Raw genomic sequence first — 25745 nt, forward strand, 5'->3', positions numbered from 1 at the left:
ATGACTCCAGTTTTCTTCCAAGGCCTGAGTTGGAGATAGCATTTCTGCCGAGCTTTGTCAGTATCCAAGCAGGAGATCTCTGGGGGGGAGGGGTTGCCTTCCCTGCTCTACTCCCTGAGAAGGAGTGAGGATGTTAGACTTCTACTCACACTGAGTCTTAGTTCCTGGGTCGTCCCTGATCTGCGAACTGCTTGATGAATTGGTCTTCTCCTTGTCGGTTCTTGCTGGTGTTGTGTAGAATCTGCTCACCTGCCGCGTCTGGCTCGTTCATCCCCGGACTCTCTGTGATTCAGGTATGGCGGCTGTAGTCATCACCATCACCACTGCCCCTGCCAAAGCAGCTGCTGGCAACTGCTCAGAGCTGTCTCTTTGCTTGTATTTTCTCTCTCTGGACTAACTCTCTGTCCTGTGAAGGAACACTTGGTGTGATTCTCTGGCTTAGGACTGTTCACTGGAACTCTAAATCCGCTTTCTATGTGAGAGCTTGTTTAACCTTTAGCTTCTCCTCAGCCATCTTCCCAGAACTCCCATCTTTTTTAAAAAGTAATATTTTGTTTGCTCTATTAATTGATCAGAGGAATGGATTTTGTGGCAAGCTAGGTCACTACACATCTGTCTCTCTCTTTGTCTCTCTCTTTCTTGGTTCTCATAGATAATATGATTGCTCTATAATTATCCTAATTTATTTTGCTTTTATATTTTTGGTTGTAGCATTTCACTTTTTGCTCTGCCATTTCCCAAATCATTTATATAGAAGGCGTTATTTCCTATTTTCTCATTCCTAGAATAAGCTGCACATGAAGACATTACTGGTCCTCATTTTCAGTGTGTACATTTGAATACGGAGGAACATCTTTCCTCTGCTCTCCATCAATTCCCTACTCTCCAGTTACAATAATTTCAAATAGTAAAATTGGAAAAAGAGAAAATAAATCATGGTGAATAAACAGATGCAGAAAATTCACCCAATATTTCTGACCAGTTCAACCAATGTGAGCTATAAGGGAAATACATGGACACCTCATTCCCACTGACACTCAAAGTCTCTGGTTAGGCAATTCTTAGGAATATGAAGAACAAGGTAAAAAAGTAAGGAATGATATCAATTGCAAGAAAAAAAGTGGAGAAGGATCCAAGCAAATTTCTTCATTGGGCTGTCAAAAATATTTGGCTTACTACAGTGTGGAGACTTCTTTCCCAAAAGGCCACTCATGTTAATATTAGGGATGACGATGAGTATACCCCTCCTCATCGAGAAGCCTACAGTGGACACTTAGACATTGCCAGTGAGTTGGTGTCTCAAGCGGCACATGCAATAACTTTAGATGACTGCACACCCCTGCACAGTGCATATACATGGAATAATATCAGAGTGGCTTCTTTCTTACTTCATCATGATACAGATACCAATGCCCAAATTAAAAGCCTCTTGACCCCCTTACAACTTGCTGCTGAGAATTGAGATAGCAAAGATAGGCTGGATCCCCTTCTTTGAACCATTATATAAAACTAGGCCAGAAGAACAACCTAGAAGTAAGTGCATTTGATATTGCCAAAAGGATAAGTATGTATCACTATCTCTATGATGTTGTGGAATGCTGTACAAATTGTTAACCTAAGTCCTAATGGTCGGGTTAAGTTTCTTAAATTTCAAAAATGCAAGTCCATCTTTTGTGTCCCTGCAAAATATTTTCACAATCCAAATAAGAGCAATATCTTTTTTTTTTTTTTGGTCGGTCATGGGGCTTGAACTCTGGGCCTGGAAGTTGTCCCTGTGCTCTTCAGCTCAAGGTGAGTGCTCTACCAATTGAGCCACAGCTCCACTTCCAGTGTTCTAGTGGTTTATTTGAGATAAGAGTACCACAGACTTTTCTTCCCAGGCTGGATTTGAACCATGATCCTCAGATCTCAGCCTCCTGTGTAGCTAGGATTATAGGCATGAGCCACCAGTGCCCAACAACACCAATATTTTACTGTAAAAATCCATGGATTCCGCGGAATTCTTCTAAGTGAATTGCCTGCATTGGATGTCAAAATATATTCAATAGTTTTTTGTATACATGTATAATGATTTCTTCAGAGTTTGTGATTTTTTAATAAGAAATAATTTTAACTTACCTGTTGAAATGAGTAGTACAGAAACTAAAATATTTCTGGTGCTTGTCTGAAAAAGTATATTTTAAAATATTCTATATTCTATGTTTGCATAATGTTCATAATTTATTTTATATTCTCTTAGATATACTTCGTATTCTACATTATTTTATGATATATAGGTTCATTAATATGATCTTTCCGATTGCATTCCATATAGAATTAGTTTGATTCCTTTTTTTTTCTAGGTCTTAATATTAATTTTCTTTGGGATAAAATGACAATGTTGTCTAATTTGAAAAGTTTTGTAAAGATTATGCTATGTAAATGCCTTTCTGAGGTGAAGATTTAATACACTGATGTCAAACTAAATTTAATTATATGAATTATGTGTATTGTTATACTTATAATTTAGTAATCACCTTTTTAATAACTGTTTTTCATTTCTTGCATCTGAAGAATGAAAAATATGAAATACTTCTCAAATTTTCATATTATCCTTGTGCAAGTGCCATGTTAATCTCTGTATTGTAATTTGAGTATACCTGCTGCTGAAGCATGTAGTATCCTCTAAATTATGTAGTTAATGATTAAATCTTTATACAGGCTTATATCTATGGGTGCCCACTAGTAACAAGGAAACCTTATTTTTCCTAACAATGCTATCGATCTTATTTCCCTAAAATTCTGTGAATAGTGGATAACATTATATTGATCAATCAATTGCTCACATTTGCAAAATTTTTGTCAATGACTATCAAATCTTTTAATTTGGAATTTGATCGTACTCTCAAATATTTATAGATAGGTCCAAAGGTGATGGCTTTTTCAAATATTTATTTATCCAACTGTGTTAGCTCTGTGGACCTAATGGATTCAAAGTAAGTATTGCTTAAGAGCTACTTCTAAACTTCTTCACCTGACATTTTCCCAAATGAGGTGTTACTGGCATAAATGTATACATGAGTCTTTACCCTTCTTCCATGTGGGAACAGACCAACCAGAATATCTTACCCTGACAGCACAGATTGTCTTACTGGAACAAAACTAATCTTGGTTACAAGGGATCATAGAGAAATGAACAGTTCAAACAAAACTGTTCAGACTAGAAGGTATTTTATCAAAATATAATTGTTTATTATACCTTCCATTTCAAAAGTAGCTGAAGCCAAGAAGGTGAAAAAATGTTGGTATGCACGATTACTTAATGTCCTGGTCTGTCTACCATCCAACCAGGCAGGAATTTACACTACTGCCTTTTAATCACCAAATATTTTCATAGTTGCAGGAGAAGTCCATATGTTTCTCCTCATTATTAGGCATTAAATTGATCATGTTTTAATCACAGTATTTCCTATTGTCTCCATGCTGTAAATCTACAAATGGTAAAGCTTTAGGTCTAACTCTATCAAACACTGAGGTAGAGATAATGGAATAATACTTAAAAACAGATTTGCCATTGATACAGTAACTACAACAGAACAATGCAAAACGTGTGCCTTTTAATTATAGTATATATAGTTATATATTTTTTAATTATATGTGCTGATTTTATATTTCACACAGTGAAACTTACTAGAATTAGTTGATAATTTGACAAATAAGTTGATATTTATTTATTCCAATAAATAGAATTGGAATTAAAATCATTAGGTTTAAAATATATATTAGAATATAAAAATTGTCTATGCAATATCTTTAGTTTAAATTTGTTATACATTCTGTTCTTGGTCTTCTGAATCCACATGGCAAAAAAAACAATGTTTTCCTCTAATCTATAATGGATTTTACTCTGCTGCTCTGTTTATTGCTTTAACTCGCTTGTCCCAAAATGATTTTCTCCACATTTCTTAAGCATTCCTACTGATAATACCCAAATTTAGCTAAGATGTCTAAAAACCAATATTCTTCTGCAGTACCCATGGGTCCTAGGATCCTAGGACCCAGTTACTTGCATCATCAGATAACAGGGCCAAGACTTCTCACCCAAGCCCATGCAACATGTCAACACAAAGTAATTGAAGACCATCTAAATTTCTCATTTCCTATATTTCAGGGCCCCAATTCCTTGAGATGCAAGAATTAGCAGTAAGCAATTGTGAAATGCAAGACAACTTAAAATGAAGGATGAGATAACAAAATTTGAGAGAAAGTACTGTAAGTCACATATTCAACTTATAGATGACCAGCCCATACTAGTGAACTAGTTCACAAAGTGTCATAAGTTTATATTTAATACCCCTCCTCTTTGATTAATGAAAGATTTTATTCCAACATAAGTGGGCCAAAAAATAGTTCCTTGAAGGATAGATCCATAATTGGTCTACCAAAGCCCGGAAAACTTGACTTAGAAGTCAAATGTAATTCAGAAATACATTTGAAGCACTAAGGAGTGCTTCAAAACACTGGGACTTCAGTACAACATGGTTCTGTGGTATAAAAATGTCACTCCCAAACCAATGATAATCTACGTTTAATCTCCTGAAAGTGTATTCCTTTTCAAATAAACTTTGTAAAATCACATTTGCCAAAATAACATTTGACAAGTTGATGATGCTTAGTGACATTACAAGTTTTTCAAGTGTAGGGAGCAAGTTACAATAGAGTAGAATTATTTACACAGCACTAATGCCAAACACGTTCAACCATTCATTAAAGTGTAGAAATAGTACCACCCACAATTTGCGTTTTTCAGTAAGGGCCTTCCAGTAATGTGTTAAATAGATCAGCCCCCTAAATTTCAAACCCAAACGTTAGCTAATAAATTTCATCATTTAATAAGGTACATTTTAAAAAGTCACAAATAGTTGCCTTATCATATGTTATTTTATGTTTTCCCTCTGTCTAACATAGCAAGAAATATAACTTTAAGTCTTGAATATGAGTACTCATCAGAGATATGACAAACATAATATCTGTCTTCTATTTCTATCCTATTCCTCTCTAGGTATAAATTTTAATTTTCTTCATTTTCCAAAACTTATAGGTAGTAGAAAATATTATTCCTTGTAAAATAAAAGAATCTCACCATTGTACAAAGCCATTTATAAAAATTTGTAGTTAGTAATACATTCTAAGCCATTTTTAACTTTCTTTTTGACTAAAGATTAATCTTCCAAATGGATGAGAATAAAATCATGTTTAGGTGCTTCATGTCTGCATTCTTGCAAATTGTTGCTGCAGATGAATCAATTATGGAAATATAAGCTGACATCACTTTAAGAATATGCAGGATTGAAAGTCCATGGATTGTATATAAACCTTTAAAAGTATTAATAGACAGTTTAACAGAATGACTATCTGGAAGTTGAAAGCAGAGAGGAATTATAGTAAAGACATAGAATGAATGAAAAATGAAAAAAAGGGCAGAGGAATTATAGTAAAGATATAGAATGAATGAAAAATGAACAAGGGGCAAGTACAGCTAGAATACTCAATGGACACATATGATAAAGGAAGTAGTAAATTGAAAATAAATCTTGGAGAAAGGGTTGGTTGAGAATGATGGAAGGAGTGACTCCGATCTAGGAGCATTGGACAATTAGATAGATATATTTAATTGTAAAACAATTGCACAACCTTTTAAAATTCAGTTCAAAAACAAAACAAGAAACAAAAAACACTCAAAAATCACAACCAAACAGCAATCTCCAGAGAGTATGAATATGACGTCTCAAAATTTTAATCAGTTAATGAAGGGCAGTCTTGGGAAAAGCAAACAAAGCTGTTCAAAGAGGGAAGTTTGGGATAGGGGAGAATTTTGAACAGAATTAAATAGATTATCTAAGGTTATAAATCACCTACATCTGCTGCAAATAGTATATTTCTTCTACGAGTTTTCTGTCTGAACTGGATAATCCAGTCCTGAGACACACTTGGTAGTTTGTGAGGATAGAATGGAAGAAACAAGATCAAGAACCCATTACTCCACTGGAGAGAAAACAATATTCTTTATTTTCTCTAATCTCTCTTCACTACTCTTTCTTCATACTTTTAAGTCAATTGATTTTGAATTATATTTTTCCTTCTTTCTTCTGGCAAAGTAATTCATTAAGTATTATTTGCCATTTTCTTCTTTCATGCTGTTTAATTGGCCAAGTGAGTCCATTAAATTTCCCTCTTGCATTTGGTTGCCATGAAACAACTTCTATGTTAATGAGGAGAAATCTAATGTATAACTTTGTCTCCAGAAAACAGTCCAAGAAGCTCTGATCACAAATATTTGGCTATATTTTTTTCTTTTACCTTGAAAGACTTCTTGTGTCTAAAGTGCCCACAAAAATAAGTACTCCATCACTTGTTGGTTCAATCAGAATTGTCTAAACTCAACGATATATTTTGCTAACAAGATGCGTATAGGAAACAAAAAATTATTGCACTTTTATCCTCTCTCTTAAGATTCTCCTTAGATAACACATCAGGAACAGTGAAGTTACTCTATGCAAAATTATTTCAATTGATTATTTTTCTCTTGGTCTTGCATTTCTTCATCAAGATGTATGGAGGAGAATAGAGTTAAATCACCCATACCTTGGAAGACAGTGTCTGTTACAAAAGGACAATACTTCTATGTCCTACTTCTGTGTCCTCCTCTTAGCTCTTGCCGGAGTTCCAATTAATCACAGCTTCTTGGCTTCTTGTCTAGTGAACCTGAAGGACTATACGGGCTCCACCACTACTACATCTTCATTGTTTCTCTTTTAAAACTCTTTAATTGCGTCTTTTGGGTTTAGAATTTATTTTCATGTCTTCATTCAATCAGTTCTGCATTGTAATGAGCCAAATGGGCTCTGTAAACTCACTTTAGGGAGTAAAAATACTAACACAATTTATAACAAAAAGTTTTGGCCTCCCTTCACTGCTAAAGACAGTACGCTTAGCTAAGTTTTCTAAGAAAACTTTTTAATGAAACTTTTCCATTTGCTCAATTATTTTCTGAACTTTTTGGCATATGTAAGAACAGAAGTCTTCACTATCTCATATGAATAAGGATATTATTTTTTGTGAGCCACTTAGAAATGTGAAATCATTTGTTTGAAGTATCCAATCAGATTTTTTTCTGTGTTTCACTGCTTCACATCCAAAGGCATTGTGGAAAGTGTTAAAAAAAATGTGTAATCCCAACAACTTCTTTCATTGTAAAGGGCACTTTCTCCCTAAATATTTTGACTCAAATTATCTTTTTCAGAGAATTACTGTTTGGTAATTAAAGGTATATTCACAAATTTTGATGCCGTATTTTTTTTTAAGAATTTTGAATTTAAATTCCAATACAACCTTGTTTCAAACAGTGAAATTATAGTTCCTGAGTAAGGACAATTCCAAGAGAACCTACAGGATTTACAGCAAGGTTTCTCAGGTTTCTTTGTTTAGTGTGAAAAAGAGCCATCTTCATCCACATTGCTCCCTCTCTACTGTCTCCTTGGATTTCTTTGCATGAAAGCCTATTATTCCAGGCAATTTCAAATTTTCTTCATAGGCTAAGTTGCTAAAATTTTGAACAATTAAAATTTACCTGTCATAACTTTAAAATTCTTGAAAATCCTTTATCAGAACCGCGAATTCACTGATCTTAATTCCACCTTTACCATCAAAAAGTTAACATGCTGTTTTCATGATATAGTATCCATGCAGCTATTATTTTCCAGTGGGTTTGTTATGCGTGTATATATCCATATTAGCTGATGCTAAGTAAAATGAATTCCAAGATATGGAACAAGATTTTTTTCATTTGTGGTTGTTGTTTTTGATGAACTATGTGATTTCAGTTTTCTTTGGGTTTTTCCCCTATGGTTATCCCTGCGGTATATCATTTTGTATTGTAAATACATTTAACTTAATTAGCGAAGGGAAGGGGAAAAGCATAATGTGGAGACAAAGGACAAAAGGGAACCAATGCAGTAGCAATAGTCACAAGACAATATGTTGGAAATGTACATTACAACTTGTGAAGGGATGAAAGAAAATGAGAGAGGGTTAACAAGTTTGAAACGTTATGATTTATACCTTACAATTACTGTAACACCACTGTACATCACTTTGATAATAAAATTGAAAAAATAAGCTGCGTAAAATATACTTTCACTGTATTGGCATAGTAAATAATATTCTTTATGTGGTAATATTTTAAAAATCAATACTATTTGGCATCTAATTTGAATTAATTACCCCTTCTTTATTAGAGGGTAATCAACTTGAATGTTATCCAACTAGACAATATTTTCACAATATACTTTCCAAATTTTTCAAAAAAGTATAATTTTAGTACTTTATAATTCTAAAACAGAAAACAGTTTAATGCTATGGAAACCCATAACTTTTTAAAGTATGTTGTTTAGAGGACAGAATATATGTGTTCTTCAAAATTCTTATGACTAATAACTACTCATTTTTAAATTCTCAACATTTCTGAGAGATTCAAAACAGTATCTGTTTGCATGTTATGTAATTCTGCAATAGATGCAGTTTCCAATGGGGTGTTACAGATTGAGAAGTCAACAGAAAAATAGCCAAATTCTGGTAGAGGATAAAACTATGAAGCGTGTGTAATAATTAATTCTTCAAGAGTAAGCCATTGTTTATCAGAGTAAGCTATTATTTCTATGACTATCAATCTCAAGATTTATGCCATAAAATAATCCTAGCCCAACAGTTTCCAACTTGTAAAGGACACCTAAAATTCCTTAATTCACATCATGAATACTACACCTCTGCTAATGAGACACCCTCCTTGTTCTGAAAAGAACACCTCAATAAACTGAGCTGCATCATTTTTCCTCCACTGGTATTCTTGAGATCAGAAAACTTGCAAATATTATTTATATTTATACTTTTTTAACTATCATAGATATTCAGGATGCTAAGATAGGAAAATTATGGTTCAAAGCCCACCCAGACAGAAAGGTTTCTTAGAATCCTATCTCCAAAAACTTCTCCACAAAAACCAGACTCAAGTGGCACTGAGGTTGAAGTGGTAGGACACGAGACGTGATCATAAACAGGCTCAGAGACACTGTCCAGGCCAAGAGTTCAAGCTCTAGGACGAACCAATAAAACAAAAACAAAATTGAAAACAAAACCCAAACCTAGCATTTTTCTACATGTATACAGAGACACGTAAATAAGGAAATGGCTTCCTGTGTTACACATCGGTAGAAGAAAGTAGATGTCACACAATTACTCTCTTCATACCATATTAAACCAAACCCTTAAAAAAATTGGTTTTTCTAAATGTATAAATTAATGTCACCCATTTTTTTGGCAACTCTGTCTAGATTATTCACATTTACATGGTATACATGAAACTGTGGGAATTATCTATTAACTATGTTCTAATTATAACACTCTTGATAGAATATCTAGGCAAATAGAATGCCAGAATCATTTGTGAATTTTTCAATTAATCCCTCTACTAAAAAAGAATTTTGTAGTATCCTATAGAATATGAAATTGCAAACAAAACCAAAAAATATATTTTAAATGTAAATTCTAATTTACAAAGGTCTTCAAAGTCCTACATTATACGAACTTTGCTATTTCTCCAGACTTAAGCTTTGTAATCGTTCAACATTTATTTGGAATCCAACAGAATGAGGCTTACTTATTTTTCCAAATTTTGGGGTGGGAATCATGAACTATTTTGTATCTAGGAATGTTCTGTAATGATGAGAGCATTTAAAACTCAAGTGAGGATACATATGAGTTGCATTCAATAGGAAACTTGACTTCTCAAAACAATGACAAAATTAACCCAAACTTCTGTGTATTCCTTTCTTGTTGTTTGGTTTGTTTTACTGAGACAAAATTATTCTACTTGGTCCAGGGAAGGTATCGTTATGTAATTCCACTCTCTAACTTCCTGTCTGAGTGCTAGAATTCCAGGCTTGGAGCACATTGCCCTGCCATAGTTTTTTATTTAATCTAGAAGCAGACTAGCAATTCTGAACTTCTCCTATGATCTTATCCACTAGACTGACTGCTCAGACTGTTCATATACTATTTTCAATGATGTTTTAACATTTGACACAGAATATGAACATTTTCAGACGCACCTGCAGGGTTCCCTGATTCATTCCACCATGGATCCTAAACCATTAATAATGATTGCATGACTCTCTTACTATCTCTGGTCACTACTTATGTAATATTCTCAACTTCTGGGGGAAAGTTCACTTGAAGGCTTTCTAATATTAAAAATTAACACTTGATTCTAGTCTTACTCCGGACCTATTTTCTATTGTTTTCTAAGTTTTCTACATATTCTGAGAGTTATTTCATTTGTGTATTTTTGTGTGCACCTATAAGTGCCTCTGTGTGTATGTGCATGTCTGTATGTATGTAAGCAAAATTCTAAAGCTGTTATTCAGCAATCTTGCTCTTGACTGGTATTCCAGGTTTTGGCTGGTTAACTATAGGTAGTGTCTCAAAGCCTATAATGTCCAAGCTGATTGCAATTTGAACTTCCCTGACTCCTTTAGATTCTTAGGTTTTATTTTTCCAGGAGTATCAACTTTTAAACTTCAAACACTTTTGTGAGTGTAAAGTCTAAGCTGTAGCTCATATTTTTAACTCAAGATTTCATATAAAGATAGATGAACATATATATTACATATCCTGAGGGTACACTGTTAGAAATGTGATCATAAACCAAGTTGTTTTGAGATCTGAGGATTGGGGTTTAAAGCCATCATGGGTAGGAAAGTCCCGGAGGCTCTTTTCTCCAATAATTACCAGCAAAATGGAAGTGGCACTGTGGCTCAAGTGGAAGAGCACTAGCCTTGGGCTACATTTCAGAGGGACAGCGCCCTTTCCCATATTTCAAGTGCCACGAACAACAACAACAAAAATATATATATATATATATATATATATATATATATATATATATATATATATATAAGAAAAGGAAAGAAAAAGAAATGTGATCTTAGCCATCAGGTTCATTGCTAGTATAATTCCTGTTCACTCAAGATGGACTCTTTTTTTCCAGTTAAGTCTATTCTCCTATATCTGACTTGCATTGGAAACAGAATCATTCTTCCATTCTCCTTTTTGCACATTTACATGATTAGCAAGCGTGATTTAGACAGAGAGTGGCCTCACGCTTCATGTTCCACTTAGCAGTAATGCTTTATCTATATCACTCCCATTAATCTACATACTGGACTTGGCTTTATTGTTTCAATGTTTTCTTATTTGTAGAGTCTTCTATATTGTATTGAACACTTATACATAAACACAGAACTTCTTTTTCTCCTATAATTGCTATTGTTTCTGTTACTGTTAACTCATGTACACTTGGGAAATTAATGCACAGCACATAGACTCACAAAAAATGATCTGAGAACCTTCTTCCCATTTAAAATTCACCTTAATTTACAGAGCACATAAGAAGTTTGAACAAAATGTTCTCATGGATAATGTATTTATAAGCAATTTAAATTTCATTTCTCTTTACTAAGTTGTCTCTGAAACACCTGTTACCTCATGTCCAAAAGTGTCCTTGTGCTATTTCAGTGAAGCCAGAAAGCATTCATTTTTTTCTGGAGCAGCACCATAGATTGTTACTGGAAGTAAGTGGAAGCAACTGTTACTGGATGTGGAAACCGATCCCAGGAGAGGAATTGAACATAGAGAAATGGCAAAGTTCAAGTTAACTATTGCTTTCCTTTTTACTATACAAGAAAAGAATCCAAGGCTGGAAGGAAAATCTGTCCCTGACTTTTTTGAGTGTGTCCTTTACTCATATAAAACTTGTCTGTAAACTTGCCTAGGTTGGCTTTGAACTAAGACAGTAAGAAATCTCAGTGACATCAACTGGGTGAACTTCTCTTTTGAACCATGAAATATTAGATGAAGTTTATTATAAAGCTACTACTTGACAATTTTTAACGAGAGAATATGTTTAGCAAAGAATCCACAACAAATAACTCAGCAAAAGTAGGTGCACTACTAAATCATTTGGGAAGATTACTATTGAATACATCATTCCTTTGGGGGAAATTTAAAGCCATATTTGCAATTTTTGTTGGTTGGGAGGATTGAACATTGATCCTGGGCAATGTCTCTCAGCTCTTCAGTACAACATGAGCACTCTACAACTTTAGCTCCAGCAAAACTTCCGGATTTCTGGGGTTAATTGAAGATAATTGTTTCATGGACTTTCCTGGCCAGGCTGGCTTTGAACCACAATCCTCTGGTCTCAACCTCCTGAGTAGCTAGGATAAGAGGAATGAGCCACCAGCACCTGGCTCATATTTGCATTTATGTGCACTTAATGTCACTATGTAGACAAAGAATGGAAATCTGAACCAAATGATGTGACATTGAAGCTTTTCAGAATTGAGGTAGCAATAAATATATCCTCCTTTCCCATTTTGTTACATTAATGACTCATGAGCTATGGGACTCTTACACTAGCAACCTTTCATCTTTATCGGTGTATTTAGTATAAGAAAATGTTCATAGAGAAATATAGAAAGACAGATTTTTAGAAAGCAAAGGAGATCAGGTATTAAAGAACAGCATAGTAGGAGATACATTTATCACACAGAGATTAAGAACTAGCCTAGGAGATTTTGAATGCTAAAGGCAATGATGAATAAGCCTAGTTGATAGCTAGTTCTTCAATAACCAAAAATGGTTCCCTAGAAAAGTTTCTGCTATACCTTAGTTACTATCATTTTTCTTTCCATCTGGAATTATTCCTTCTCTTCTGTCACAACTGTTAATTAACCTATGCCCTTTTGTTGCGATGACTTGCCAAAAGAGTTTCCAAATCTCACTCAGACTACCCTTCTCATTTTGATTAGCAGTGACCACACTCAAAAGCTTGGAATCTTTGAATTTCCAGAATTAATCTTCACCTGACTTCTAAGCACATTCCTGGCATCAATTGCCATGACCTGATGAACAAAATATATTTTTTCATCACAGTATCCTAACACAGGTAAAGTACATGAATTAGGGGCTATTGTCAGGTATCAGTATGGAAGGAGCAATTATATATTCCAAATATGGGTTCTTTATTTTGCAGTTACTAACTAAATGTTCATTGTTGTTGTTGCTGCTGTTGTTGTTTTGGCAGTCCTGCGGCTGAAACTCAGCGCTTGGGAATTATTCCTCAGCTTTATTTTTTTTCCTCAAAGCTAACTGTCCACCATTTGAGGCACAGGACCACTTCCAGTGTTTCCTTTTCAATTTATGTGGTACTTAGGAATTGAACCCAGGGTTTCATGCATGCTAGGCAATCACCATACCATGAAGCCACATTCCCAGAACCCTAAATGACTTTCTTAAGATGGCATTACATTTTCATTCTGTAACTATGTATCATAATTTTAACCAGAAATTTTTGCTAGAAAAGAGCATTGAACATAGAACTGAGTCCAGTAATGCCAGATGGACAATGGATAACTCACAATGTAGCCAGGGCACAGAGGGACTTACCTCATGGAGCTAGTACAGTAGACTGAGCGAGACAGCTCCTGACCCACAGGCTACCTTCAGAATGAGAGGGCCACCTTGGTTCCAACCACATGGGGATGCTGTGCCACCTCCTCCAGCACCCATTGAATCAGTTCCTGAGAGAGAAAGAGAAAGAAAGAAGGTCAGAATTACACTTAAGCCAGGTGCCGGTGGCTCAGGCCTATAATCCTAAGTACAATGGAGGCTGAGTTATGAAGATAGTGGTTTATACCCAGGCTGGGAAGGAACACCTGTGAGACTCTTATCTCCAAAGAACCACCAGTAAATTGGAAGTGGTGCTGTGACTCAAGTGGTAGAGTGCTAGCTTTGAGCTAAGGAGCTCAGGGAGCTGCCCTAGGCCCAAAGTCAAGCCACATGACTTGAAATAAGTGGATTTCCCACCACAAGAAATCGATTGAATAGCTCCCATTGTCCTAGGGAGCATGGCAGAGAAGTCAGGCCAAGCTTCCTGTCAGCTGGGAGTCATTAGTAGGTCACCTGGCTTCTCTGTGCCTCAGTTTCACCATCTTCAAAACTGAACAAAGTGAAGGATCCCGTTACTCATGGGATAGGGTAATAAAGAAAAAGAGCCCTGTTTTGTTTCACAATCCCATACCTGTTGCACCATTAATAACACACACCATCTGAGATCTTTCCGGGTATCTTCCTATCATATGCTCACAGAATTGTCAAGAACAGTATCAGATGGCCCATCCCTCTGTGCCTGTCCCTGCTCCAGAGATCCCTCTGTATTAATCCCTTGTTTCCTCACAACTGTCCCATGAGGGGATTGAAGTCCAATGGTCGAGGTCCATCCCAGAGCTTCACCTCTGGTCAAGAATCAGCTGCCGTGGACTGAGTTTGGGACAATCCATCTAAACCAATGACTGAGCATGGCGCTACATGTCTACCATCCCAACTACGGAAGACCAGGCCTGGTGGCTCATGCATGAAACAGATAGGAGGACCATGATCCAGTCAAGCCTGAGCATATATTAATTCTCCATCTCAGAAATGCGCAAGACAGAAAATCTTGACTCGCATGGTAGAATACCTGACTGGAAAGCCTAAGGACTTGAGGTCTAACCCTAATATACCAAAAAGAACCAGAGTCCCAGTGCCAGAAGCTCATGCCTATAATCCTAGGTACTCAGGACACTGAGATCTGAAGATCACAGCTCAAGATTTAAAATAGGGTTGGCCTCACCCATAAGACGTCATGGTGAGAAGACCCAGAGTTTGATCTATGCTGTTGCGCTCCATACTAGCAGAACTCATATCCTTACTATGTGTTGGTCATGCTGTCTGTCCCCCTGGGAAGCCATACCCTATAGGCCATATTCCCAGGTCTTTGCAAGCTCCCACTGCCACCAACCAGGCCCAAGGGAGTACACAGCTCCATTGCACACAGATCCCTTATTCTTGTAATTAAACAGTGCTGTGTCCCCTTCAAGCCTCTCATCCTTCCAGGCCCCCAGACCTCAGCTGTGAAGCCCATACATGCCCCAAAATTAACAGGTAGAAGTTACCAAAGCATTCAGCCTCCTTGTTACAACCCACTTCTACACACACACACACACACACACACACACACACACACACACACACACACACACATCCAGACTGGTGACAGAAGACTCATCCATGCAGCACCTGCAATTTGCCAACTGCTCACTCACCTGAGCACAGTCAGGCTGCACAAGGAAAAAGATGATTTCTCTGTCTCTCTGTCTCTCTGTCTATGTCTCTCTCTGTCTCTCTGTTTTCAGGAGAAAGTTTGACCGAGCACAGAACACAAAGGCTCACACAGCAAGGGTGTCTATTTTCTGTATCCAACACCTCCCATCCCCAGAGAAAAAGAAAAAGACCCCAGAAGGTAGGTGTAGACATCTTGCTCCCCAACTCTCACTAAATCCACCGGGTTTCCACCAAGGAGAGGAAGGGCGCAGACGTGTGGCAGTGTGGCTCCCACTGCTCCAGGACAGAGGATCTGTGGCGCCCACTCCTCTCCCAAACGTGCAACTCCCCGTTTCCTGGGACACTAGCCGCTGGGGATGGGGGTGAGATCCTCGGGTCAACACCCAGCCACACCCCTGGGGCACATTTGTGGCAGGGTGTGGCCCAGACTGTGGGGCCCAGGGGAGACACCAGTCCAGGTCAGAGTGGAGGGGATATAGGGTATCAGGTTGCTGGGCTGTGTGGCAGCCACTCACATGTGTTGCTGGCAAAAGCTGTTGGCAGCAGCTCCAGATGGGGCAAGCAGCAATGGCAGAGGCATGACAGACACTCAGGCCCTGAGCAGAGGACAGGGGAGCCAGGACCAGGTCAGGGCCACAAGCTGGCTCATGGCACACCATTGCACCATTGCCTAAGGAAATCATGGTTCTGAGCCCGCAGCACCAGGTTTGAAATGCTGCTCCATGGGGAGGGCTGGGGTGAGGGAGCCGGGGCTCAGGCAGGCACATGATGGGCCTGAGGAAGGCCTTTCCTCCTAAGCCTCGAGTCTCTTGCTCACCACTCAGCCACCTCTCCTCAACTGCTGGTAGTGGTGTCAACAAACAGAGGGAATCAAGGTGCTACTGGGAAGCATGGAATGTGGGCGTGGCTACCATTCTTGTATCCCATTGGTCAGAAAGTACTATGAAACAATGGGGGTGTAGCTGGAATCCTGTGATGCAGGCAGAATGGGTGGAGTCAAAATGACGGCAGCCCTTTTTCCCGGAGCTCTGTCCAAGCCAGTTGGGGACAAGAGGGTGACCTGCTTTAGCCGGATGGCTGCACAGATTGTTGTGTATGTCGGTTTGTTCCCAGACCTTGAACTCAGGATCTGGGCAAAATCTGAGTTGCTTTTGATCAAGGCTAGCTCTCTACCACTGGAGCCACATGGCTTTACTTCTGGCTTTGTTGGCACAAGTTGGACAAGAGTCTCAAGGACCTTTTCCTCAAGTTGACCATGATCCTCCTTTCACAGCCTTGTAAGTTTTAAGGAGGACTGCTGAGAGCCAATGATGCCTGGTTTTGCTGATGTTCTTGGACAGACCTGTGAGTTCCCTATGCTCAGGTTTAAGTGGTAGGAGCTGGAGCCCACAGTTTGAATACTGGTCCTGCCACCAACAAATGGCAGGAGATACTATGAAACTCATTCCTATTCATATGATTACCAAAGGAATGTGATGTATGTCATGATTAAATGGGCAGTACTTGAATGATTGGAGGATAAAATTATACACAATTACATTATAGGACACTGGTCGATAATAATTAATACTTTATGAAGCATTTAATCAATCACATTAAATGGAGGCCAAATGAAATACGTATGAATTGGGCATCACATAGCATGGAGATGCCATTTTTTTTTCTGCCAGGACTGGGATTTGAACTCATGGTCTAGGTAACCCTGCTGTTTCACTGTGTGGGAAGGGGAAGCTTGCCTCCTTGAATTCAAGAAATTCAAGTCTGTTCCTTGGGCCTGAAATCGATGCCCACCACTAGAAAACATTCTATTTGTGTACATTTTAAATATATGATTTATATTTATATACATATGTTGATTCCATATTGCATTCAGTGTAGTTATTTATTTTATTTTTTGTTTTATTCATGTATTGACTACACATTTTATTGACTATTATGACACATAGAACAGTGATTACATTGATTACATAGGATATAGGTTTGCATATGCATTGCACATCCTTCCTGACACCCAGGACATTCACAGAAAAGGAAAATATGTGTCACCATCAGCTTCTTCCTACATGATTCATTTTTTGGGAATGCTGGCATCTGAACTCACAGCCTACAAGGCCCAATTCATGAATGGGTGAGTGTCAGCCAGCCATCCTGTGGCAAATTGAGTTGATAGGCATTTCCGAGTACCTGAGATTGAGCCCCAGCGGTTGACAAAATGAGAACAGATTGACATTCAGATGGTAGTACACTAATAAATATATATATTTATAGAGTGCCAGAGATGTCTATACATTATTCAGTTATATAGACTACATTCCTACCAATTCTTGGGTATTTATGCTACATGTAATGAATGTTACTGTTTTCATTCTTATCAAACTATTAAGTAAATCAATCAATATACTGAAATTATTGCATTCTGTAAGTAATAGTATTCTTTTAATCTTCATAAATATTAAATAAAATCAACCTCCTGAAATGATGCTGTCTAATTTTATAAGAGCCTCATTCACCATCAGCTCATTCAACTGTGACATTGATAATATTACCTTGTTATACCCATGGATGGGAACAAGTTTCTTAGTATCTCCTGCCATTGATTGGTGTCTGGACTGGGATTCGAAGTTGGGGCCTACATTGTCATGTGGACCTATAACTTCCTCAATAGTCTGACAACCTTCAGCAATAGAAGGTGAAGTACCCTTTGCAACAGTGTCATTCAGAACCAGGAGGGTCACCGTGCAAAGGAAGAAAACATAAAAAGGCCATCTCGCTGCACTTTTTTCTGTACATTTTTGCCACACAAGGCCTGGGGGTTTAGGATCCCAGGATTTACTGTGGGTCCAATGGCTGCACCCCAGCATAGGTTGATCGAAGCTGAGGCAGAGTTACCAGAACCTGAGTTCAAGCCCCATGCTGAGCAAAAAATAATTAAATGAGGTTAGCTCCCTGGCTTGCAATTCACCCCGTTTATTCTGCCACACTTTGGATTTGAACTCAGAGTCTGGGAAAATCTGCAGCACTGTGGAAGAAGGGGAAGCTCACCGTATTTGAAGATAAGAAAGTCAGGCCTGAACTGTAAGCCAAAATTCAAGCCCTAGCCTAGGAAAACATACTATTTATATACATTTTAAATACAGGATTTGTAGTTACCTATAGATGTTCCGATGTTTGGTGTGGTTGTTCCTTGTAGTTTTTGTTTTATTCATTTAGTTACCGTTGATTTTACTATGATGACACCCATTCCCTTTATTACATTGATGACACCCTATCACATGGAATCTAAATTTGTAGACGTGTTCTCCATCATGCCTGACACCCAGGACTCTCAGAGAAAAGGAAAAAAGTTTCACACTTGGTTTCTTACTGCATGATCCAATTGTTAGTAATGTTGGGATCTGAATTCAGGGCCTAGCATGACTAATTGGTGAATAGTTCAAGGTGACCACACTAGCCTGTGAGCAACAAAGGAGTTAGGTCATTCCCAGGATCTGACATTGATCCCCAGGGTGGGCCACGATAGTCATAAATTAATAATTAAAACATAGGATCAATATTTACATATATGTGTGGACAGCATCTTGCCTTTGGAGTACTTTTTCTCCTTAATTTCTGTCTTATGTAAGTATTGTGTATTTTACTGAGTAAGGTAACAGATATAACAGTGCTTAAATGGAAGATAACATATTGCCCTGGCTATAGGGTTTCCTATGCATTCTCCATCCAAGCTGAGACCCAGGACTCTCACAGGACATGAAAATAGGTGAATTGATGGGATTCTCACATCAGGATTCTTCTTTGGGCAGTTTGGGATTTGAACTCAGAGCCTATCAGGATCAATTGGGGAAAGGGTAAAGGTGAGGACACCAGCCTGTGAGCACCAAAGGAGACAGGCCATTCTCAGGACCTGACGTCGAGTCCCAGGGAAGTCCAGGCAGTCATAAATTCATAATTCAAATATAGGGACCATATTTATATACATGTGTGGAAAGCATCTTGCATTTCATGCACTTCTCCTTAATTTGTGTCTAATTCATGGAGTTATTGTGTATTTTACTGAGTATGGTAACAGGAATAACTGTGCTGACATAGATGACAACCTGTTCCCATAGTCATAGGGTAGCCTATGCATTCTACATCCTAGTGGAAGCCCGGGACTTTCACAAGAGAGGAAAACATGTTCAAGGACTGGCTTCTGACAACCTAATGAATCTTTTGTCAGTCCTGGGATTTGAACTCAGGTCTGGGTAGCTCTGTTGCACTTTGGGGGAAGGGAAATCTTACCGTCCTTGAAGACTAGAATGTCAGGTCTGGTCCAGGGCCTGATTTGAAACCCCAGCACTGGGCAAAATAACAAGCCTACCTTGTTATTTTTTGTATTTTTTGGTCCGGTTGTGGGGCCTGAACTCTGGGCCTGAGCACTGTCCCTCAGCTCTTCAGCTCCAGGCTAGCGCTCTACCACTTGAGCCACAGCTCCACTTCTGGCTTTTTTCTTTTTTCTTATGTGGTGCTGAGGAATCGAATCCAGGGCCTCAGGCATGCAAGGCAAGCACTCTACCACTGAGCCACCTTCCAAGCCCGCCTTTTTAAAACATGGGATCTCTCTTTACCTACAAGTGTGGTATGCATCTTGCATTCAGTGTAGTTATTCTTTTTATTTTTTGTCTTATTCATGTATGTATTGTGTATTTTATTGAGTATGGTGATAGGTATAAATATGCTGACATGGATAACAACCCATTCGAATGGTTATAGAGTTGTTTATATAGAATTCTCCATCCTCGCTGAGACCCAGGACTTTCATTGGACGGAAAAACAGGTAGATCGATTTGCTTCTCAAATCAAGGTAAATCATTTGGCAGTGTTGGGATTTGAACTCAAGCCCTAGCAGGCCCAATTGGTGAATGGGTCATGGTGAACACACCAGCTTGTGAGGCACTAAGGAGGTAGGTCATTCCAAGGACCTGAGATGAAGCCCTGGTTGGGGCCAATATAGTCATAAATTCATCATTTAAACGGAGGATCTATATTTCAATACATGGATGGGCAGCATCTTGCATTCGGTGAAGTCATTCTTTTATTTTGTGTCTTATTCATTGATGTATTGTGTATTTTCTTGAGTATAGGATGACAGATATAACTGTGGTGACCTGGATGACAACCTATTCCCATGAGTATAGAGTTGTCTATGCATTCTCCATCCTAGCTAAGACCTAGGACTTGCACAGCACAGGAAATGTGGTGGAATGACTGGCTTCTCACCTGAGGGTGAATTTTGGTAGTGCTGTGATTTGAACTTTGGGCCTAGGAGGCCCAACTTCCCAATGGGTCCATGTGATCACATCAGACTTTGAGCCACTAAAGAAATGGTCGTTTCCTAGGAACAGAGGTCGAGCACCAGGGGGGACACAATTGTCCGGAATGCATCATTTAAACATGGAATGTATATTCAAATCCGTGTGTGGACTGCATTGTGCATTTAGTGTAGTTATTCTATTTTGTATGCTATTCATGGATGTATTGTGTATTTTCTTCAGTATATGATGACAGGTATAACTGGGCTCACATGATAATAACCTATTCCCATGGCCACAAGGTGGCCCATGCATTCTTCATCCTAGCTGAGACCCAGGACTTGCACAGGAAAGGAACACAGGTGCAACAATTGGCTTCTGACATTAGCATGAATCTTTTGGCACTGCTGGGATCTGAACTCGGGGACCAGCAGACCCAATTGACGAATGGGTCCATGTGAGCACACCAGCTTGTGAGCCACTAAGGAGTAATGCCGTTCTCAGGACCTGAGATGGACCCCCAGGTGAGGGTGTGGGGGGAGGGCACACAGTAGTCATCCATTCATAAAGTGAAGGTAGTATGCAAATAAGTACACATTTGTATAGAGTAGGAGAGACGATAACTTGTGATGGAATCCAATCTACCATGTGTCTACTGATTCTTGGATCTTTCCAGATGCCTTTATTTCATGACTGATGATTATTGTCATGCTTAATCAACACTGCTTTACAAATAAGAGATACTCACTCCATGAGTCTTGCCTATCATTTCCTAGTCACATCATGCATGAACTCCTTATTCAATGAGATTGATCGCATTCCATGACTTTACCTGGTCCAGAAACCAGTATCTCAGGATTTCCCACCATTGCTTTCTCATAGGGGTGGGCTGAATTCAGGCCTCAGGCATGGAAAACATATTCCTTATATACATTTTAAAGATATGATTTATACTTCCATACAGATGTTCAGTCCATATCACGTTTAGTGTGGTTATTCATTTTATTTCGTTTTTTATTCATTTATTTACGATTTATTTCATTGACTTTCATGACACCTATAACATTTATTACATTGTTTACATCATATCACATACCATCTAGATTTGTAGATGTGTTCTCAGTCATGCCTGAAACCCTGGACTCACCCAGAAAAGGAAAACATATGTCACACTCGGCTTCTCTCTCAAAGATTAAATTTTTGGCAGTGCTGGGATCTGAACTCAGGGCCTAGGAGGCCCAATTCATGATTGGATGAGTGTGAGCACAGAAGCCTCTAGCCAATGAAGCTGTCAAGTGGTTCCCAGGCACTGAGATCAAGCCCCAAGTTTGGCCAAAACAGCAATACATGGATAGGTAGAGGGTAGTATACAAATAAATATATATTGTTAAAGAGTTCCAGAGCTGTCTATCTATGACTGAATGACATCTACTACGTTCCTACCAACTCTTAGGTGTTTATTATAACTCCATTGAAACAATATTATTCTTTTCATGCTTAATAAACTATTAATTAAGATCAATAAGCATCCTAGGGTTATTGTATCCAATTTTAGACTAGACAAATGCATGGACTACACTTTCAATCTGTATTCTTATGCATAGGAATGATTCTCTTGTGATCTCCTGCCATTGGGCCATTGGTAAGTGTAAGGATTAGAATTTGAACCCATGGCCTATTTTGACATATTGGCTTATGGCTTCCCTGATAGCCTGCCAGCCATCAGCAATGGTAGGCCAGGTCCACTTTGAAACCATGTCATTCAGACACAGGATGTTCACCATGCAAAAAAAATCTTGTAAAACCCTGAACCCTCTACAGCTCCCCACTTTTTGTGCTGTTCTGCTTTTTTTTCTTCCGGCAGGCCCTCTGGGCCTAGGGTTCCAGAATCAGCTTTGAGTCCCGAGGCTGCACCCTATCCTAGGGAGAGTGAAGCTGAATCAGAGTTGCCATGACCTGAGTTCAATCCCCGTGTTTGGAAAAATTAATTAACGAATTAATTCATTAATTAACTAACTAACTAACTAAATTGAAATTATAAAGCTCCTTGGTTTGGAATTTCTGCCAGTTTTCTTTCCTAACCTGGGATTTGAACTCAGAGTCTTGATGAATCTGTAGCAATGTGATGGAAGGCACAGAGTTGCCATTACTTGAGTTGAAACCCCATGCCAAGCCAAAAATAAATAATTAAGTCACTGTCCTCAGCAGGGAAGTTAATTGTAAAGATGCGAGGGAAGGGATGGTAGGGAAAAAACAAAGGAGTAGGCAACAATGCTCAATAGGAAATGTATTCATTACTTTGTTCATGTAACCGTGACCCCTCTGTACAACATTTTTACAGCAAAAAACGTACAAAAAATTATGTACTGCTCAAGAAGAACTTCGGGGGTAAGGGATGGATGTCTGAATAGCTGTACAAAATTCTATACTGATTTTTTTCAGTGTTCAGTATGGAACTAAATAAACATAACTGTTTCTGTTACAAATGTTAAGTAACTGTCTTGGAACTGGGGCCAGTATTTCTGCCATTGCTGGGATTTGAGCTCACTGTCCAAGTAACTCTTTTGCACCTTGGGAGAAGGCTAAGCTCCTTGTCCTTGAGGAAAAGATTTTCAAGCTAGAGTTCCCAGGGCCTGAATTAAGGCCCTGCAATACAAAAAATATTTGTATATATGTGTAATATAAGATATATAGGTACATATGTATGTTTATTTCATATTATGATTATTATTATTGATTTTGTATTTAATTTTTCTTTTATTTATTTAGTATTATTATACACACAATATTTATGTTGTGTACATATAGTATAAAATTATACACAATAATTCAGTACATTCAAGACCACACTAAAGCTACCAGCACAACTATGTTTATTGCAGCATTATTTACCATAGCTAAGATATGGAACCAACCCAGATGCCCCTCAGTAGATGAATGGATCAAGAAAATGTGGTATATATACACAATGAAATTCTATGCCTCCATCAGAAAGAATGACATTGCCCCATTTGTTAGGAAATGGAAAAACTTGGGAAAAATTATATTAAGTGAAGTAAGCCAGGCCCAAAGAAACGTAGGTCCCATGGTTTCCCTTATTTGTAATATCTAGTATATGTATGAGTCAAGCGGAAAAGGTCAGATAAGGTGATGTCAGGAAAATGAACCCTTAGATATGTGTTTTAATGATTTTTTTCTTTCATGCATGTGTTTCTAATACATTTATAAGATTATCTCTTTGTTGCTTTGTATGTCCCTCCCCCACAGTATAACCCCTGCTTTCACTATATTTGATGTCAGTATAACTTGTGGAGGAGATGGGGAAAAACCAGTTGTCTAAGGATACAGGTGGACCTGTTGCAACAATGAGAAGTACAAGTTGTCATGTCCAAAACGAGCTTTACAACGTTGGTGCGGGGGGGGGGGGGGAAGGGGGGGAAGGGGGGGAAGGAGAAGGATTGGGATTAGGGGGGAGGGGGGAGGCTGGGAAGGGATGTGAAGGGTAAACAAAGGAGGAGGCTGCAATGCTTGGTAAGAAATGTACGCATTATCCTGCCCATGTAACTGTAACTCCTCTGTACAGTATGTTCACAAATAAAATTAAATTAAATTAAAAAAAATAAATAAATAAAAGGAAAAAAATAATTCAGTACATTGAATCATTTTAATTAATACTTTATTAAATGTTGAAACATGATACATAATTAAATGGAGGCATTTGTCAAGTCATCACATGGTTAGAGTCTGTCCCTAGTATGAGCTTTGTCTTATTTGTCTTTGGACAACTTCCTATAGAGATTTGTTTAAATGATTTATACTCAGAAGCTTTTTCTTGTGGATAGGCAAGTTGAGGGATAAAATCGTAAGTTTGCGGCTGGGAATGTGGCTTAGTGGTAGAGAGCTTGCTTAGCATGCTTGAATGCCAGGGTTTGAATCCTCAGTGCCACATACTCAGAAAAGCCAGAAGCTGTGGTGTGGTTCAAGTGCTAGAGTGGTAGCATTGAAAAAAAGAAGCTCAAAGGCAGTACCCAGGCCCTAATTTCAAGCCCCAGGTCTGGCAAAAACAATACGCCAGATTCCAGTGCCTCTGGAAACCTACTTTCTCAGGAGGCTGAGATCTTAAGATTGCAGTTTGAAGACAGCCTAAAGAAGGAAAGCCAGTTAGACTCTTACCTCCAATGAACCATCAAAAAACCCCATGTGGCACTGTGGGTCAAGGGGTAGAGTGTGTGCCTTGAGCTGAAGGGCTCAAAGACAGTGCCCAGGCTTCAGTTTGAGACACACATCTGGAAAAAGAGTGAGGGATAATCACAGTACTTTTCCTATTTGCTAATTATGAGAATATTGTTTGGAAAATGAATGCTGATGTACACCAGAATTGGAGTCAGACCTCAAGATTCAAGTGTAACACATCCATAAGCCCAGCCTCTCAAATTCTAGCATTATAAACTTGTGTCCTACAGGGTTCTGAAAGGCACATTGTTGAAAGGCTTAATGTGCTCCCCAAGCCTTTTATGATAAGCAGTTGACTTGTATTATCAATGTCATTACAGTTCTGACCCTAGCAGAGAACCAATAGCTCACACCCATCACCTGAGCTCAGGAGGCTGAGGTCTCTATCACAAGGTGAAACCAGCCAAGGCAGGGAAGTCTAGCACATTCTGACTTCCTGTTCTGAAAGGTCAGGTGCTTAAGAAATTCCTGTGCTTCCCTTGGTGATGAGAAGTTACTTGCACTCTAAATGTTCTTGGAGTTCTTGAGTTACAGAAGAAGGAAAGAAATATCATCGACCCATTCGGGGTTCAAATGAAGTTCTCAGGATCCAAGCCCTAGCTATGTTAGTAGGAAGAACTCCTGTGTAACACTGTATTTGAAGGACAGAAAACAGTTTCAAAAGCCAGGCTAGGTGCACAGAACTAGGCCTGCAGGATTAGGAGGCAGAATGTACACACTCAACAGGGAAGTGAGTTGCAAAACCACTTCATTCATTCCAAGTACAGCCAGCAATGAGGGAAACCTGAAACTTTTGTTAGAGTTACAGCAGGGTCTGGCTTTTTTCAGTATCTTCAAACGATGACTAATCAAACTTCCTCCCTCAGGTGAAGGGAGCCTCAGGCTATCTTTAGGTTACCTATAGAGAGCCAGTTTTGTGGGAGAGAGGGGAGGAACAGAGTAGAAAAACCCTGCTCTCTGGTG

The 25745-nt window shown here is 38.4% G+C and overlaps 1 pseudogene; it reads right to left on the bottom strand.

Annotated features, from left to right (window-relative positions):
- Positions 1-2557: 2557 nt before the first annotated feature.
- Positions 2558-2654, bottom strand: LOC122098652 (annotated as a pseudogene).
- Positions 2655-25745: the final 23091 nt, after the last annotated feature.

Source organism: Dipodomys spectabilis, unplaced genomic scaffold, assembly GCF_019054845.1.
Source record: "Dipodomys spectabilis isolate Male_0828 unplaced genomic scaffold, ASM1905484v1 ptg000483l, whole genome shotgun sequence".
Classification (NCBI taxonomy): domain Eukaryota; kingdom Metazoa; phylum Chordata; class Mammalia; order Rodentia; family Heteromyidae; genus Dipodomys; species Dipodomys spectabilis.